Below are 18,162 nucleotides of genomic sequence, written 5' to 3' on the forward strand. Positions count from 1 at the left end.
CCACAACGTCCACAACGTCCACAACGTCCTCAACGTCCACAACGTCCACAACGTCCTCAACGTCCACAACGTCCACAACGTCCTCAACGTCCACAACGTCCACAACGTCCACAACGTCCACAACGTCCTCAACTTACACAACGTCCTCAACTTACACAACGTCCTCAACGTCCTCAACGTCCACAACGTCCTCAACATACACAACGTCTTCAACGTCCACAACGTCCTCAACGTCCACAACGTCCTCAACGTCCTCAACGTCCACAACGTCCTCAACATCCACAACATCCACAACATCCACAACGTCCACAACGTCCTCAACTACCTCAACGTCCACAACGTCCACAACGTACTCAACGTCCACAACGTCCTCATCGTCCTCATCGTCCACAACGTCCTCAACGTCCACAACGTCCTCAACATCCTCAACGTCCACAACGTCCACAACGTCCTCAACGTCCTCAACGTCCACAACGTCAATCGCCTCATCCATCGTCCTCAACGTCCACAACGTCCACAACGTCCTCAACGTCCACAACGTCCTCAACGTCCACAACGTCCTCAACGTCCACAACGTCCTCAACGTCCTCAACGTCCACAACGTCCTCAACGTCCTCAACGTCCACAACGTCCACAACGTCCTCAACGTCCTCAACGTCCACAACGTCAATCGCCTCATCCATCGTCCTCAACGTCCACAAGGTCCACAACGTCCACAACGTCCTCAACGTCCTCAACGTCCACAACGTCCTCAACGTCCACAACGTCAATCGCCTCATCCATCGTCCTCAACGTCCACAACGCCCACAACGTCCTCAACGTCCACAACGTCCACAACGTCCACCACGTCCACGACGTCCACGACGTCCACGACGTCCACAATGTCCTCAACGTCCACAACGTCCACAACGTCCTCAACGTCCTCAACGTCCACAACGTCCTCAACGTCCACAACGTCCACAACATCCACAACGTCAATCGCCTCATCCATCGTCCTCAACGTCCACAACGTCCACAACGTCCTCAACGTCCACAACGTCCACAACGTCCACAACGTCCACAACGTCCACAATGTCCACAACGTCCTCAACGTCCTCAACGTCCTCAACGTCCTCAACGTCCTCAACGTCCACCACGTCCACGACGTCCACAATGTCCTCAACGTCCACAACGTCCACAACGTCCTCAACGTCCACAACGTCCTCAACGTCCACAACGTCCACAACGTCAATCGCCTCATCCATCGTCCTCAACGTCCACAACGTCCACAACGTCCTCAACGTCCACAACGTCCACAACGTCCACCACGTCCTCAACGTCCATAACGTCCTCAACGTCCTCAACGTACACAACGTCCACAACGTCCTCAACGTCCACGACGTCCACGACGTCCTCGACGTCCTCGACGTCCACCACGTCCACGACGTCCACGACGTCCTCGACGTCCTCAACGTCCACAACGTCCACAACGTCCTCAACGTACACAACGTCCACAACGTCCTCAACGTCCACAACGTCCTCAACGTCCACAACGTCAATCGCCTCATACATCGTCCTCAACGTCCTCAACATCCACAATGTCCACAACGTCCTCAACGTCCACAACGTCCTCAACGTCCACAACGTCCTCAATGTCCACAACGTCCTCAACGTCCACAACGTCCTCAACGTCCACAACGTCCTCAACGTCCTCAACGTCCTCAACGTCCTCAACGTCCACCACGTCCACAACGTCCTCAACGTCCTCAACGTCCACAACGTCCACAACGTCCTCAACGTCCACCACGTCCAGCACGTCCACAACGTCCTCAACGTCCTCAACGTCCACAACGTCCACAACGTCCTCAACGTCCACAACGTCCACGACGTCCACGACGTCCTCGACGTCCTCAACGTCCACAACGTCCACAACGTCCTCAACGTACACAACGTCCACAACGTCCTCAACGTCCACAACGTCCTCAACGTCCACAACGTCAATCGCCTCATACATCGTCCTCAACGTCCTCAACATCCACAATGTCCACAACGTCCTCAACGTCCACAACGTCCTCAACGTCCACAACGTCCTCAATGTCCACAACGTCCTCAACGTCCACAACGTCCTCAACGTCCACAACGTCCTCAACGTCCTCAACGTCCTCAACGTCCTCAACGTCCACCACGTCCACCACGTCCACCACGTCCACAACGTCCTCAACGTCCACAACGTCCACAACGTCCTCAACGTCCTCAACGTCCACCACGTCCACCACGTCCACAACGTCCTCAACGTCCTCAACGTCCACAACGTCCACAACGTCCACAACGTCCTCAACGTCCACAACGTCCTCAACGTCCACAACGTCAATCGCCTCATCCATCGTCCTCAACGTCCACAACGTCCTCAACGTCCACCACGTCCACCACGTCCACGACGTCCACGACGTCCACAACGTCCTCAACGTCCACAACGTCCACAACGTCCTCAACATACACAACGTCCTCAACATCCACAACGTCCTCAACGTCCTCAACGTCCTCAACGTCAATCGCCTCATCCATAGTCCTCAACGTCCACAACGTCCTCAACGTCCACAACGTCCTCAACGTCCTCAACGTCCTCAACGTCCACAACGTCAATCGCCTCATCCATCGTCCTCAACGTCCACAACGTCCACAACGTCCTCAACGTCCACCACGTCCACCACGTCCACAACATCCACAACGTCCACAACGTCCACAACGTCCTCAACGTCCACAACGTCCTCAACGTCCTCAACGTCCACAACGTCCTCAATGTCCACAACGTCAATTGCCTCATCCATCGTCCTCAACGTCCACAACGTCCTCAACGTCCACAACGTCCACAACGTCCACAACGTCCTCAACGTCCTCAACGTCCTCAACGTCCACAACGTCCTCAACGTCCACAACGTTAATCGCCTCATCCATCGTCCTCAACGTCCACAACGTCCACAACGTCCTCAACGTCCACCACGTCCACCACGTCCACAACGTCCACAACGTCCACGACGTCCACAACGTCCTCAACATCCACAACGTCCTCAACGTCCTCAACGTCCACAACGTCCTCAACGTCCACAACGTCCACAACGTCAATCGCCTCATCCATCGTCCTCAACGTCCACAACGTCCACAACGTCCTCAACGTCCACCACGTCCACAACGTCCTCAACGTCCACAACGTCCACAACGTCCTCAACGTCCACAACGTCCACAACGTCCACAACGTCCACAACGTCCTCAACGTCCACAACGTCCTCAACGTCCTCAACGTCCTCAACGTCCACAACGTCCTCAACGTCAATCGCCTCATCCATAGTCCTCAACGTCCACAACGTCCTCAAAGTCCACAACGTCCTCAACGTCCTCAACGTCCTCAACGTCCACAACGTCAATCGCCTCATCCATCGTCCTCAACGTCCACAAGGTCCACAACGTCCACAACGTCCTCAACGTCCTCAACGTCCACAACGTCCTCAACGTCCACAACGTCAATCGCCTCATCCATCGTCCTCAACGTCCACAACGTCCTCAACGTCCACAACGTCCACAACGTCCACCACGTCCACGACGTCCACGACGTCCACAATGTCCTCAACGTCCACAACGTCCACAACGTCCTCAACGTCCACAACGTCCTCAACGTCCACAACGTCCACAACATCCACAACGTCAATCGCCTCATCCATCGTCCTCAACGTCCACAACGTCCACAACGTCCTCAACGTCCACAACGTCCACAACGTCCACAACGTCCACAATGTCCACAACGTCCTCAACGTCCTCAACGTCCTCAACGTCCTCAACGTCCTCAACGTCCTCAACGTCCTCAACGTCCACCACGTCCACGACGTCCACAATGTCCTCAACGTCCACAACGTCCACAACGTCCTCAACGTCCACAACGTCCTCAACGTCCACAACGTCCACAACGTCAATCGCCTCATCCATCGTCCTCAACGTCCACAACGTCCACAACGTCCTCAACGTCCACAACGTCCACAACGTCCACCACGTCCTCAACGTCCATAACGTCCTCAACGTCCTCAACGTACACAACGTCCACAACGTCCACAACGTCCTCAACGTCCACGACGTCCACGACGTCCTCGACGTCCTCGACGTCCACCACGTCCACGACGTCCACGACGTCCTCGACGTCCTCAACGTCCACAACGTCCACAACGTCCTCAACGTACACAACGTCCACAACGTCCTCAATGTCCACAACGTCCTCAACGTCCACAACGTCAATCGCCTCATACATCGTCCTCAACGTCCTCAACATCCACAATGTCCACAACGTCCTCAACGTCCACAACGTCCTCAACGTCCACAACGTCCTCAATGTCCACAACGTCCTCAACGTCCACAACGTCCTCAACGTCCACAACGTCCTCAACGTCCTCAACGTCCTCAACGTCCTCAACGTCCACCACGTCCACAACGTCCTCAACGTCCTCAACGTCCACAACGTCCACAACGTCCTCAACGTCCACCACGTCCACCACGTCCACAACGTCCTCAACGTCCTCAACGTCCACAACGTCCACAACGTCCACAACGTCCTCAACGTCCACAACGTCCTCAACGTCCACAACGTCAATCGCCTCATCCATCGTCCTCAACGTCCACAACGTCCTCAACGTCCACCACGTCCACCACGTCCACGACGTCCACAACGTCCTCAACGTCCACAACGTCCACAACGTCCTCAACATACACAACGTCCTCAACATCCACAACGTCCTCAACGTCCTCAACGTCCTCAACGTCAATCGCCTCATCCATAGTCCTCAACGTCCACAACGTCCTCAACGTCCACAACGTCCTCAACGTCCTCAACGTCCTCAACGTCCACAACGTCAATCGCCTCATCCATCGTCCTCAACGTCCACAACGTCCACAACGTCCTCAACGTCCACCACGTCCACCACGTCCACAACATCCACAACGTCCACAACGTCCACAACGTCCTCAACGTCCACAACGTCCTCAACGTCCTCAACGTCCACAACGTCCTCAATGTCCACAACGTCAATTGCCTCATCCATCGTCCTCAACGTCCACAACGTCCTCAACGTCCACAACGTCCACAACGTCCACAACGTCCTCAACGTCCTCAACGTCCTCAACGTCCACAACGTCCTCAACGTCCACAACGTTAATCGCCTCATCCATCGTCCTCAACGTCCACAACGTCCACAACGTCCTCAACGTCCACCACGTCCACCACGTCCACAACGTCCACAACGTCCACGACGTCCACAACGTCCTCAACATCCACAACGTCCTCAACGTCCTCAACGTCCACAACGTCCTCAACGTCCACAACGTCCACAACGTCAATCGCCTCATCCATCGTCCTCAACGTCCACAACGTCCACAACGTCCTCAACGTCCACCACGTCCACAACGTCCTCAACGTCCACAACGTCCACAACGTCCTCAACGTCCACAACGTCCACAACGTCCACAACGTCCTCAACGTCCACAACGTCCTCAACGTCCTCAACGTCCACAACGTCCTCAACGTCAATCGCCTCATCCATAGTCCTCAACGTCCACAACGTCCTCAAAGTCCACAACGTCCTCAACGTCCTCAACGTCCTCAACGTCCACAACGTCAATCGCCTCATCCATCGTCCTCAACGTCCACAACGTCCACAACGTCCTCAACGTCCACCACGTCCACCACGTCCACCACATCCACAACGTCCACAACGTCCACGACGTCCACAACGTCCTCAACGTCCACAACGTCCTCAACGTCCTCAACGTCCACAACGTCCTCAATGTCCACAACGTCCACAACGTCAATTGCCTCATCCATCGTCCTCAACGTCCACAACGTCCTCAACGTCCACAACGTCCTCAACGTCCTCAACGTCCTCAACGTCCACAACGTCCTCAACGTCCACAACGTCAATCGCCTCATCCATCGTCCTCAACATCCACAACGTCCACAACGTCCTCAACGTCCACCACGTCCACCACGTCCACAACGTCCACGACGTCCACAACGTCCTCAACGTCCACAACGTCCTCAATGTCCTCAACGTCCACAACGTCCTCAACGTCCACAACGTCCACAACGTCAATCGCCTCATCCATCGTCCTCAACGTCCACAACGTCCACAACGTCCTCAACGTCCACAACGTCCTCAACGTCCTCAACGTCCACCACGTCCACAACGTCCACAACGTCCTCAACGTCCACAACGTCCACAACGTCCTCAACGTCCACAACGTCCACAACGTCCTCAACGTCCACAACGTCCTCAACGTCCACAACGTCCACAACGTCCACAACGTCCACAACGTCCCCAACTTACACAACGTCCTCAACTTACACAACGTCCTCAACTTACACAACGTCCTCAACGTCCTCAACGTCCACAACGTCCTCAACGTCCACAACGTCCTCAACGTCCACAACGTCCTCAACGTCCTCAACGTCCACAACGTCCTCAACGTCAATCGCCTCATCCATAGTCCTCAACGTCCACAACGTCCTCAACGTCCACAACGTCCTCAACGTCCTCAACGTCCTCAACGTCCTCAACGTCCTCAACGTCCACAACGTCAATCGCCTCATCCATCGTCCTCAACGTCCACAACGTCCACAACGTCCTCAACGTCCACCACGTCCACCACGTCCACAACGTCCACAACGTCCACGACGTCCACAACGTCCTCAACGTCCTCAACGTCCACAACGTCCTCAATGTCCACAACGTCCACAACGTCAATTGCCTCATCCATCGTCCTCAACGTCCACAACGTCCTCAACGTCCACAACGTCCTCAACGTCCTCAACGTCCTCAACGTCCACAACGTCCTCAACGTCCACAACGTCAATCGCCTCATCCATCGTCCTCAACATCCACAACGTCCACAACGTCCTCAACGTCCACCACGTCCACCACGTCCACAACGTCCACGACGTCCACAACGTCCTCAACGTCCACAACGTCCTCAACGTCCTCAACGTCCACAACGTCCTCAACGTCCACAACGTCCACAACGTCAATCGCCTCATCCATCGTCCTCAACGTCCACAACGTCCACAACGTCCTCAACGTCCACAACGTCCTCAACGTCCTCAACGTCCACCACGTCCACAACGTCCACAACGTCCTCAACGTCCACAACGTCCACAACGTCCTCAACGTCCACAACGTCCTCAACGTCCACAACGTCCACAACGTCCACAACGTCCCCAACTTACACAACGTCCTCAACTTACACAACGTCCTCAACTTACACAACGTCCTCAACGTCCTCAACGTCCTCAACGTCCACAACGTCCACAACGTCCTCAACGTCCACAACGTCCACAACGTCCTCAACGTCAATCGCCTCATCCATCGTCCTCAATGTCCTCAACGTCCACAACGTCCACAACATCCTCAACGTCCACAACGTCCTCAACGTCCTCAACGTCCACAACGTCCTCAACGTCCACAACGTCCTCAACGTACACAACGTCCACAACTTCCACAACGTCCTCAACGTCCACAATTTCCTCAATGTCCACAACGTCCTCAACGTCCACAACGTCAATCGCCTCATCCATCGTCCTCAACGTCCTCAACGTCCACAATGTCCACAACGTCCACAACGTCCTCAACGTCCACAACGTCCTCAACGTCCACAACGTCCTCAACGTCCACAACGTCCACAACGTCAATCGCCTCATCCATCGTCCTCAACGTCCACAACGTCCTCAACGTCCACAACGTCCTCAACGTCCTCAACGTCCACAACGTCCACAACGTCAATCGCCTCATCCATCGTCCTCAACGTCCACAACGTCCACAACGTCCTCAACGTCCACAATGTCCACAATGTCCACAATGTCCACAACGTCCTCAACGTCCTCAACGTCCACCACGTCCACAACGTCCACGACGTCCACAATGTCCTCAACGTCCACAACGTCCTCAACATCCACAACGTCCTCAACGTCCACAACGTCCACAACGTCAATCGCCTCATCCATCGTCCTCAACGTCCTCAACGTCCACAACGTCCTCAACGTACACAACGTCCACAACTTCCACAACGTCCACAACGTCCTCAACGTCCACAACGTCCTCAACGTCCACAACGTCCTCAACGTCCACAACGTCCTCAACGTCCACAACGTCCACAACGTCAATCGCCTCATCCATCGTCCTCAACGTCCACAACGTCCACAACGTCCTCAACGTCCACAACGTCCACAATGTCCACAACGTCCTCAACGTCCTCAACGTCCACCACGTCCACAACGTCCACGACGTCCACAATGTCCTCAACGTCCACAACGTCCTCAACGTCCTCAACGTCCACAACGTCCTCAACGTCCACAACGTCAATCGCCTCATCCATCGTCCTCAACGTCCACAACGTCCACAATGTCCACAACGTCCTCAACGTCCTCAACGTCCACAACGTCCTCAACGTCCACAACGTCCACAACGTCCTCAAGGTCCACAAGGTCCACAATGTCCACAACGTCCACAACGTCCACAACTTCCTCAATGTCCTCAACGTCCTCAACGTCCTCAACGTCCACAACGTCCTCAACGTCAATCGCCTCATCCATCGAGGTAAATCACTTCCAGGATGCGGCAGTGACTTCACCCCCCTCTGTGCTGACCCCAGTTGACTTCAGCTTCTGTGAAGGAAAGAATTAGAGGGAATGATATTTTTTACATCTCTATCCTTATTGTCATATGAAGCCATTTAACTTCTAATAATGTTTCTGGGAGTAATATGTTTGCCAGCAGCACATCTTAGCTTGAAAACCAACCTTGTATGCTTGCTTAAGGTTTTCCCACTTCTTTTTGACGTAGGCTGGGGTCACCTTCCCCCCCAGCTCCCGGGCCTTAATGAACACCCTGATTGAAATACAAGTTGACACAACTATGCAATGACACTCCTTACAGTAACATCAATGTCTACAAACATGTAAGTTATGAATGTGTCATTCATGTTAGCATGATCAAATATGTTGTTCATTCACTTCCTCATAGCCAGTGATGGCTGCATTGATCGCCACTCAATGAGGGCCCTTGTGTCTTCATCGCCCCCTTAAAAATAAATACATTTTTAAATGAAAATAAATACAATAATATCTATACTCAGAACAGTAAAAACAATATCGTTTATATACTGTGTGCTGATACGCTAGCTTCAGCATTTCGGCTGTGAACACACATCTTATAGTACAATAAACGTAACGTACATGTCATGACGTATGTTTAGTGAGTGTTCGCTCACAAGCTAGCGAAATAACATTAGCATTCACGTTTTCATCCAAAATACAAATAAACAAACGTTACTGACGTTTCTATACAACAGCACTAGTGCAAACATATGAAATGAAAAACTTACATCGGTATAAAGTTGAAAAATTGACCGAGGGGGCGTCGCTCTCAACGTGCTCTCTTGCCTCCATTTGACTGGTAGTGACGTAACTTCCGTTCACAACGTCAACGTCATTAATATGGCGGCCATTTAGGGTGGTTAGTGTCCATCGAACCATACTCAGTTCTGTGGGAATGTTAGTACGCCAATTTAGTGTGCGTGGCGCACTTAATTTCGCATACTATGAATACTAACTTTGAGTAGCTAGTATGCGATTTGAGACACAGCACTGCTTCAGTCATTGTCACTAATGAGCAGCACCTGTGAACTGTGAGGTAATGGAGGGTCTCAGTCAGTCAGTCAGTCAGAGAGAGAAGACGCTCCAAGTTCACAACAATGGCTTCAGTCCAAAGACGCCAATAGTCGGTGAAATGTTTTCTTTACTTTGATTGTGTATTGATTGAATGCTTCTGAGATGTTCGAATGGATGTTTAACTGCGTTAAATATTAGTTAAGGAACACATTGCAGCATTATATGGATTTTGTGATCAATGGGTTTTGATAAAAATAACATTTCATTTGAGTTCGGAAAATTCAAGAAATTAGATTTAGTGCTTGTTGATTCATTTAAAATATTAGATTAAGATGTTTAAATTAATTTAAAATATTCGAATGTTTGAATGAATTAAAAATGTTAAATTGTTTGAATTCAAAATGTTTCAATGTTCAAGTTAATTTAAAATGAATTTAGAATGTTTCATCTAAATTGATAATTAAAATGGTTTATCTGTCTTTATAGGTTTACAAACTAATCACTGACAATCCAAAATAAAATAAAAGTGATTGAGTGAAACATTTGAGTTTTCATTGTGTCCTTTGGAACGATACTCACAAGTGCTTTTATTTAGATGTAATTATATAATGTCTTCTGTCACTTTTTGGTTTGTTGTCACTGCTTTTGTTTTGTTGTTCAGTCCCACTAAGCGGGAATAAGAGAGAAATGACATGAAGTTGCAGGAAACAGACACAAGGTGGCAGCACTTGCGTATTCCTGGCAACACGTCACGCAAGTGAAACTCATGATCCAAGAGTTGATGAAAACTTGTGGTCTGGTGTCGTTCATTGCATTTCTAGGTTGGTTAAGAACTCCTTCTTTAATTCCTCTTACTTTAAACTGTATATAAGGATTTGTGTGTGTGTGTGTGCGTCTGAATTGGGCATGTGTGTGTGCTATGAAGTGTGAAAAGTGTGCTAGCATGCTACATACACTCAGCATGAATGTGCAGGTTCAGACCAGTTATAGGCGCCGCCCTGGTTGAAAGCGCGCTAAAATAAATATGTTATACGGTTTTGTCTAGTTACACTGCAAAAGATATTCATTTTGTTTTATTTAGTGTACACTCCTCCAGCATTCTCAGCCTATAGCAGCTAAGATAAACAGTTAAGTTAGTTATAGCAGCTAAAGATAAACAGTTAAGTTAGTTATAGGCTTTATCGAAAAGTAAGGTTTTAAGATTGTTTTTAAACATAGAGAGGGTGTCTGCCCTCCGGACTGAAGCCGGTAGTTGGTTCCACAGCAGAGGGGCTTGAAAACTAAAGGCCCTGGCTCCAAATCTACATTTAGAGATTTGTGGTATAACTATAATATATATAATAATAATATATAAACTAATGTTTTCGTGTTGCCAGCATCTCTAACATATTCAGAAAGGTCTGTCCTCGAAGGGGGGTATTGAGAAGCGCGCCCCCAAAAAGTAAGTAAGTATGTGTGTGTGTCTTTTAGAAGTCCTTCTTAATGCACGCCTGCAAACCACCACATGACACAGTCGCAGTAGAAAAAACATGAAGGAAGTTTACCGGTGATATGAAGAAGTGTGATCTATCACCACGGTGACGAGGTATTATATCTGTAGGCCTTTATTTTCTAAAAATATAGAGCATCCCTTTGGGTCACCCTTTCTGTACTTGTACCTTATTTATCTGAAGTACTAGATCACCTGCCAGACAGTCTTTACCAAAGAACTTTGTTCACTTCCAGGGATTTTAAAGTTGATGGACATGAACTGGTATCAAGAGGGTGAAGATGGCAGTTTAACTCCTTGAGAGTTTTACCCCATCTCTCGTGTACTGGTTTACTGCCACTCGATCCGTCCTTGAATTTGAAACGTTGATTATTGTCGACCGTCTCAACATCTTCATGCTGGTCATCTGCATATTCAGAGGCAAGACCGTCAACTGCTGAACCCACATGGTCGGCATAATCGTCAGCAGTTCCCCCAGGAAGTTGGTCAACGGCGATGACATGAACATCTTTTGTGGGGCTCACTGGCGATGAGAACACCTTCCTGGGTCGTGGCATCAAACGCGACTGTGATGTCTTTGGTCTTCATGCACATGAACATGTGAAGCTTGAAGATCTGCAACGACACCTGATCCACGAGCATCTGTTCAACAGTCTTGAAACAAAAGTATCATTTGTTTAAATGTAAAACAGTGGATACATAAAGCAAAGTGACGTCGTATTGAATTGATGAACTTCATGAAATCAGGCGGAAGTGACGGAAAATGTCAACATGACTCGTGCGACTCCAACAGGAAACGGCTCCAAAAAAAACGACGTGCGAATCGATCGATTCAGAAGATACTTGGCAGACTGACAGGTAAATATGTACTTTATAATATAACGGGGGTTCAGAATAATATCTTACCCACCAAAGAAGATTCGTGGCACGTGTACTGGACCAAACCGAAAGTTTTAATATTCCACAGAAACCATGTCTTCGACGTCATCAGCATCAATAAATATTGGTGAACGAAGCCGTTTGACGCGAATACATGATCCTGCAGATCTTCAGGTCAAAAGTGACACGTGGACGATCGTTTGAAGAATCTTTGCAAACACACTATTAAAACTAACTTCTCCTCCTTTTTTCAGATGAATGTCATTGGAAACCAAGAAATGGTTGATTAACGTAAGGTTGACGAATGTGTAAAGTGTAGTTCCTCCTCAGGTGTGACACGTGGTAATGTTGAGCTCAATATTAATCCTCACAGTAGAGGATCTTAGGATCTGTGGGAGACACTGTGAAAAAAGGGAGTTGATAGAAGAAAGTGATTCTTTCAAATGATTTCATATGTTGAACATGTACTTTATAATTACTGCAGTACTTTTGACAAGACATCAGGCAAACTTCACTCTTAGTACACACATAGAAACTACATGACAAAATTCACAAAAACACATTAAAACGTGTTTTGAAATTGATTTGTCCCAATAGTTTGACCCCTGACCCTTCAGAAGTGCACCAGTGTGAGGAGATCCTGGAAGTAGGAAAAAGAGACAAAGAGAGGGTTAGAGTTCGGCTTCTGTTATGAAAGAGAAATGAATGACAAAGAGACGAATGAGACGCACCTGCCGCCAATCAAAGTGGTCCAGAGGAAGCAGTCCAAGGAGCTCCCGGGTCCACAGGTGGGCGCTCCTCTTCCTGAGATCCTGCCGATGCTCTTAGTCTCACCACCTTCTCTTGGCTCACCAGGGCACCAGGACGGTTCCTTGGGTCGACCCCGAGCACTTCAGTCAGCGGCAGGAGTGCATCAACACCTTCAGCTGGTTTGGCTACATGCCTCTGGTGCACTCGCAGCTGCGCCTGGACCCGGTGCTCTTCAAGGACCAGGTGTCCGTGTTCCGCAAGAAGTACAAGGACCTGGAGAGAGCGTGAACATGGGAGACAGGACTGGAGGCTGGACCAGACGACAGACCCTGGAGGACTGTCTCTGGAGCCACGAGTCCAGATGAAGAAGAACTTCTAGAACTTTCTCTGAAGCCTCGTGACGGTTCTGATGACAATGAAGAGAAGAACCTGATGGTGTGTGTGTGTGTGTGTGTGTGTGTGTGTGTGTGTGTGTGTGTGTGTGTGTGTGTGTGTGTGTGTGTGTGTGTGTGTGTGTGTGTGTGTGTGTGTGTGTGTGTGTGTGTGTGTGTGTGTGTGTGTGTGTGTGTGTGTGTGTGTGTGTGTGTGTGTGTGTCAGAAATGATGGTTGTCGATCAAAGGAGTTGATTCCACAAAAGGTTCAATGAATAAATAGATTCTAAAATCAACTCAATAGATTCACAAAATCATGGTGTTTGATTTAACATCTACCTGTCTGACCTCACATGTACCCGTCTGATCTCACATGTACCCGTCTGACCTCACATGTACCCGTCTGACCTCACATGTACCCGTCTGACCTCACATCCACCCGTCTGACCTCACATGTACCTGTCTGACCTCACATGTACCCGTCTGACCTCACATGTACCCGTCTGACCTCACATGTACCTGTCTGACCTCACATCTACCTGTCTGACCTCACATGTACCTGTCTGACCTCACATGTACCTGTCTGACCTCACATGTACCCGTCTGACCTCACATGTACCTGTCTGACCTCACATCTACCCGTCTGACCTCACATCTACCCGTCTGATCTCACATGTACCCGTCTGACCTCACATGTACCCGTCTGACCTCACATGTACCCGTCTGACCTCACATCCACCCGTCTGACCTCACATGTACCTGTCTGACCTCACATGTACCCGTCTGACCTCACATGTACCCGTCTGACCTCACATGTACCTGTCTGACCTCACATCTACCTGTCTGACCTCACATGTACCTGTCTGACCTCACATGTACCTGTCTGACCTCACATGTACCTGTCTGACCTCACATCTACCCGTCTGACCTCACATGTACCTGTCTGACCTCACATGTACCCGTCTGACCTCACATCTACCTGTTTGACCTCACATATACCCGTCTGACCTAACATCTACCTGTCTGACCTCACATCTACCTGTCTGACCTCACATGTACCCCTCTGACCTCACATCTACCTGTCTGACCTCACATGTACCCGTCTGACCTAACATCTACCTGTCTGACCTCACATCTACCCGTCTGACCTCACATGTACCTGTCTGACCTCACATGTACCTGTCTGACCTCACATGTACCCGTCTGACCTCACATGTACCCGTCTGACCTCACATCTACCTGTCTGACCTCACATGTACCCGTCTGACCTCACATCTACCTGTTTGACCTCACATATACCCGTCTGACCTAACATCTACCTGTCTGACCTCACATCTACCTGTCTGACCTCACATGTACCCCTCTGACCTCACATCTACCTGTCTGACCTCACATGTACCCGTCTGACCTAACATCTACCTGTCTGACCTCACATCTACCCGTCTGACCTCACATGTACCTGTCTGACCTCACATGTACCTGTCTGACCTCACATGTACCCGTCTGACCTCACATGTACCCGTCTGACCTCACATCTACCTGTCTGACCTCACATGTACCCGTCTGACCTCACATCTACCTGTTTGACCTCACATATACCCGTCTGACCTAACATCTACCTGTCTGACCTCACATCTACCTGTCTGACCTCACATGTACCCCTCTGACCTCACATCTACCTGTCTGACCTCACATGTACCCGTCTGACCTAACATCTACCTGTCTGACCTCACATCTACCCGTCTGACCTCACATGTACCCGTCTGACCTCACATGTACCCGTCTGACCTCACATCTACCTGTGTTACCTCACATGTACCCGTCTGACCTCACATCTACCTGTCTGACCTCACATCTACCTGTCTGACCTCACATCTACCTGTCTGACCTCACATATACCCGTCTGACCTAACATCTACCTGTCTGACCTCACATCTACCTGTCTGACCTCACATGTACCCCTCTGACCTCACATCTACCTGTCTGACCTCACATCTACCTGTCTGACCTCACATGTACCCGTCTGACCTCACATCTACCTTCTTTCTAACCTTTTATTGTGAAGTGACCTTGAGTCTCTTGAAAGTTTTAAACCAAATGTTTTATTACATCATGATGAACATCATAAGTGACACGTGCTCCACTGAACTTCAAGTCTTCAGTCGACTCAACAAGTGATGAAAGAGTTTCTTCAACAACATTCAGATCAACACGTTTGTTTCAGGAGCAGATTTCTTCCATCATCACTGTCAGCACTTTAATGATGATTGACAGCAGCAACACAAGTGTGTTGGAGGAACACACTCACACACTCAGGTCACACACACACACTGAGGAACCAGAACCAGGAACCTCTGTGAGTCCAAATCCCAGGTACAAAGGTTCAGTGGAGATGAAGAAGGTGTCGAGGTGTTTCCGTTCATCAGAGGAGACACTGTAGAAGCTTAAATATCCAGGTTCACTAAAGTTCATCAACATTCCTACTCTGTGAGAAACTTCTTGACTCTTGATGACAGTTTCTTTCTTATCGTGACAGAATTTATATCCATCATCATCAGAGCAGCTCAGACTCCAGGAATAACGGTTCTGTCCAAACTCAGACTCGTCTTCTTTCCCTCCGTCTCTTCTGAGAGTCAGTGCGATAGAAGCTCCTCCTCTCCACTCCAGCTCCCAGTAACATGGTCCAGTCACAGCTTCTCTGCTCATCACCTGAAGACACCGGTGGAATCTGTCGGGATGGTCCAGATAATCCTGATCCTGCGTCACAAGTTCCACCGTCCTGTTGTCGTTGGACAGTAGGAGGCGCCGGTGTGCTGTGTCCGGGTCCAGTGAGAGTGGACGGAAGTCTGAGAGAAGAAGACACGAGAGGTGATGATGGTGGAAGAACTTTCTCTTCAAGACAATCATGGACTCAGTGTCCCAGCAAGCCAGGGAGGGCTGCTCTGTTTGTTGACATCTAGTGGAGATCATCTTCAAAGTGAAGTCAACAGTCTTCTGAGACTGGGACCACCTCCAGAGAAGAACCAGGAGGAACATCCCAGAATCATCTTGTCACATTTGATTGACACCAGTGTGTCCATATCAAGTCAGCAGCTAAACTAGCATGTAGCTAACATGATGTTTCTTCATGTTCTTGACACATCTCTGTGTTCATCTCCACCATCATCCTGGACTTGATGAAGCTCCATCAGCAGATTCAAGTGTAACAACATCTCAACATCACAACTGCTCCACTAGAAGCTGACAGAGTCAAGGAGTTCTCATCCATCAATCAAATCAAACTTACACTTCTTCCATCCAGATGTTAACCTCTGTGGTCCACAGTGATCCAGCCTGGAGGAAGAAACATTGAGAAGATCAGATTCATTTGACTTCAGATGCTGCTAAGTGGACGTTCTTTCATGACTGTGTTGACCACAACAAAGATGGATCTAGAAACACTCGCTCAGTCTCCACTGTCTCCTTGTTCTTCCACTGGTGTCCAGCAGGAGAACATGGAGAAGCTCTGAGAGTTGGATTCATGTGCTCAGTTCAGATGAAGAGTCTGAGCAGCGTCACACACTCACACCTCTCTGCTTCTGATCACATGTTCAGTCTGAAGATCTTTGGAGCTCAGTCAGTGAGTTCTGCTGCTCCGTCCATACCTGAGAGTCTCCAGCCTCCAGTCTGGACTCTCCAGTCCAGCAGACAGCAGCTCCAGTCCTGGTCCTCCTGGATGATTGAAGCTCAGGTCCAGCTCTCTCAGATGGGACGGGTTAGATGTCAGAGCTGAGGCCAGAGAAGAACAACCTCCTGCTGAGATCCGACACGCTGACAGACTGTAATGAAGGAGAAACACTTTCATTAAATCAGAAGAACTGAAGACATGATGTTCTGACCTGAGAGTCTCCAGGTGACAGTGTGGACTCTTCAGTCCAGCAGACAGCAGCTCCACTCCTGGATCCTTCAGGTTCCAGTTGTGACTCAGGTCCAGTTGAGTCAGACTAGAGGATGGAGAGCTGAGGACTGAGGACAGAAGTGAACAACTTCTCTCTGACAGTCGACAGAAGTTCAGCCTGTGAAAGAGACGGAAACGTCAACAAGAGACTTTTTCTCTATTTTGACTTGAAAGCCTTGATTGGAGGAAACACTGAACTCTTGACGTTCATAAGATCATCACATGATTGTGTGAACATTTGAAGACTTTGATTTCAATCAGGATCAACTTGATCAACACATGAAATAATGAAGTTTTCATCAGTTCAACACTTGATGTATAAATGATCACATGACTCACTGTTGTGAGAGGATTGATGTGTGTTTGTGTTTAATGTCAGTGTTAGTGTTGTGTAACTCCACTCACACTGTTGTGTAACTCCACTCACACTGGTGTTGTGTAACTCGACTCACACTTGTGTTGTGTAACTCCACTCACACTGGTGTTGTGTAACTCGACTCACACTTGTGTTGTGTAACTCCACTCACACTTGTGTTGTGTAACTCCACTCACACTGGTGTTGTGTAACTCCACTCACACTTGTGTTGTGTAACTCCACTCACACTGGTGTTGTGTAACTCCACTCACACTGGTGTTGTGTAACTCCACTCACACTGGTGTTGTGTAACTCCACTCACACTGGTGTTGTGTAACTCCACTCACACTGGTGTTGTGTAACTCCACTCACACTGGTGTTGTGTAACTCCACTCACACTGGTGTTGTGTAACTCCACTCACACTGGTGTTGTGTAACTCCACTCACACTGGTGTTGTGTAACTCCACTCACACTGGTGTTGTGTAACTCCACTCACACTGGTGTTGTGTAACTCCACTCACACTGGTGTTGTGTAACTCCACTCACACTGGTGTCGTGTAACTCCACTCACAATGGTGTTGTGTAACTCCACTCACACTTGTGTTGTGTAACTCCACTCACACTGGTGTTGTGTAACTCCACTCACACTGGTGTTGTGTAACTCTACTCACAATGGTGTTGTGTAACTCCACTCACACTTGTG

Source organism: Callionymus lyra, chromosome 15, assembly GCF_982586985.1.
Source record: "Callionymus lyra chromosome 15, fCalLyr1.hap1.1, whole genome shotgun sequence".
NCBI lineage: Eukaryota > Metazoa > Chordata > Actinopteri > Syngnathiformes > Callionymidae > Callionymus > Callionymus lyra.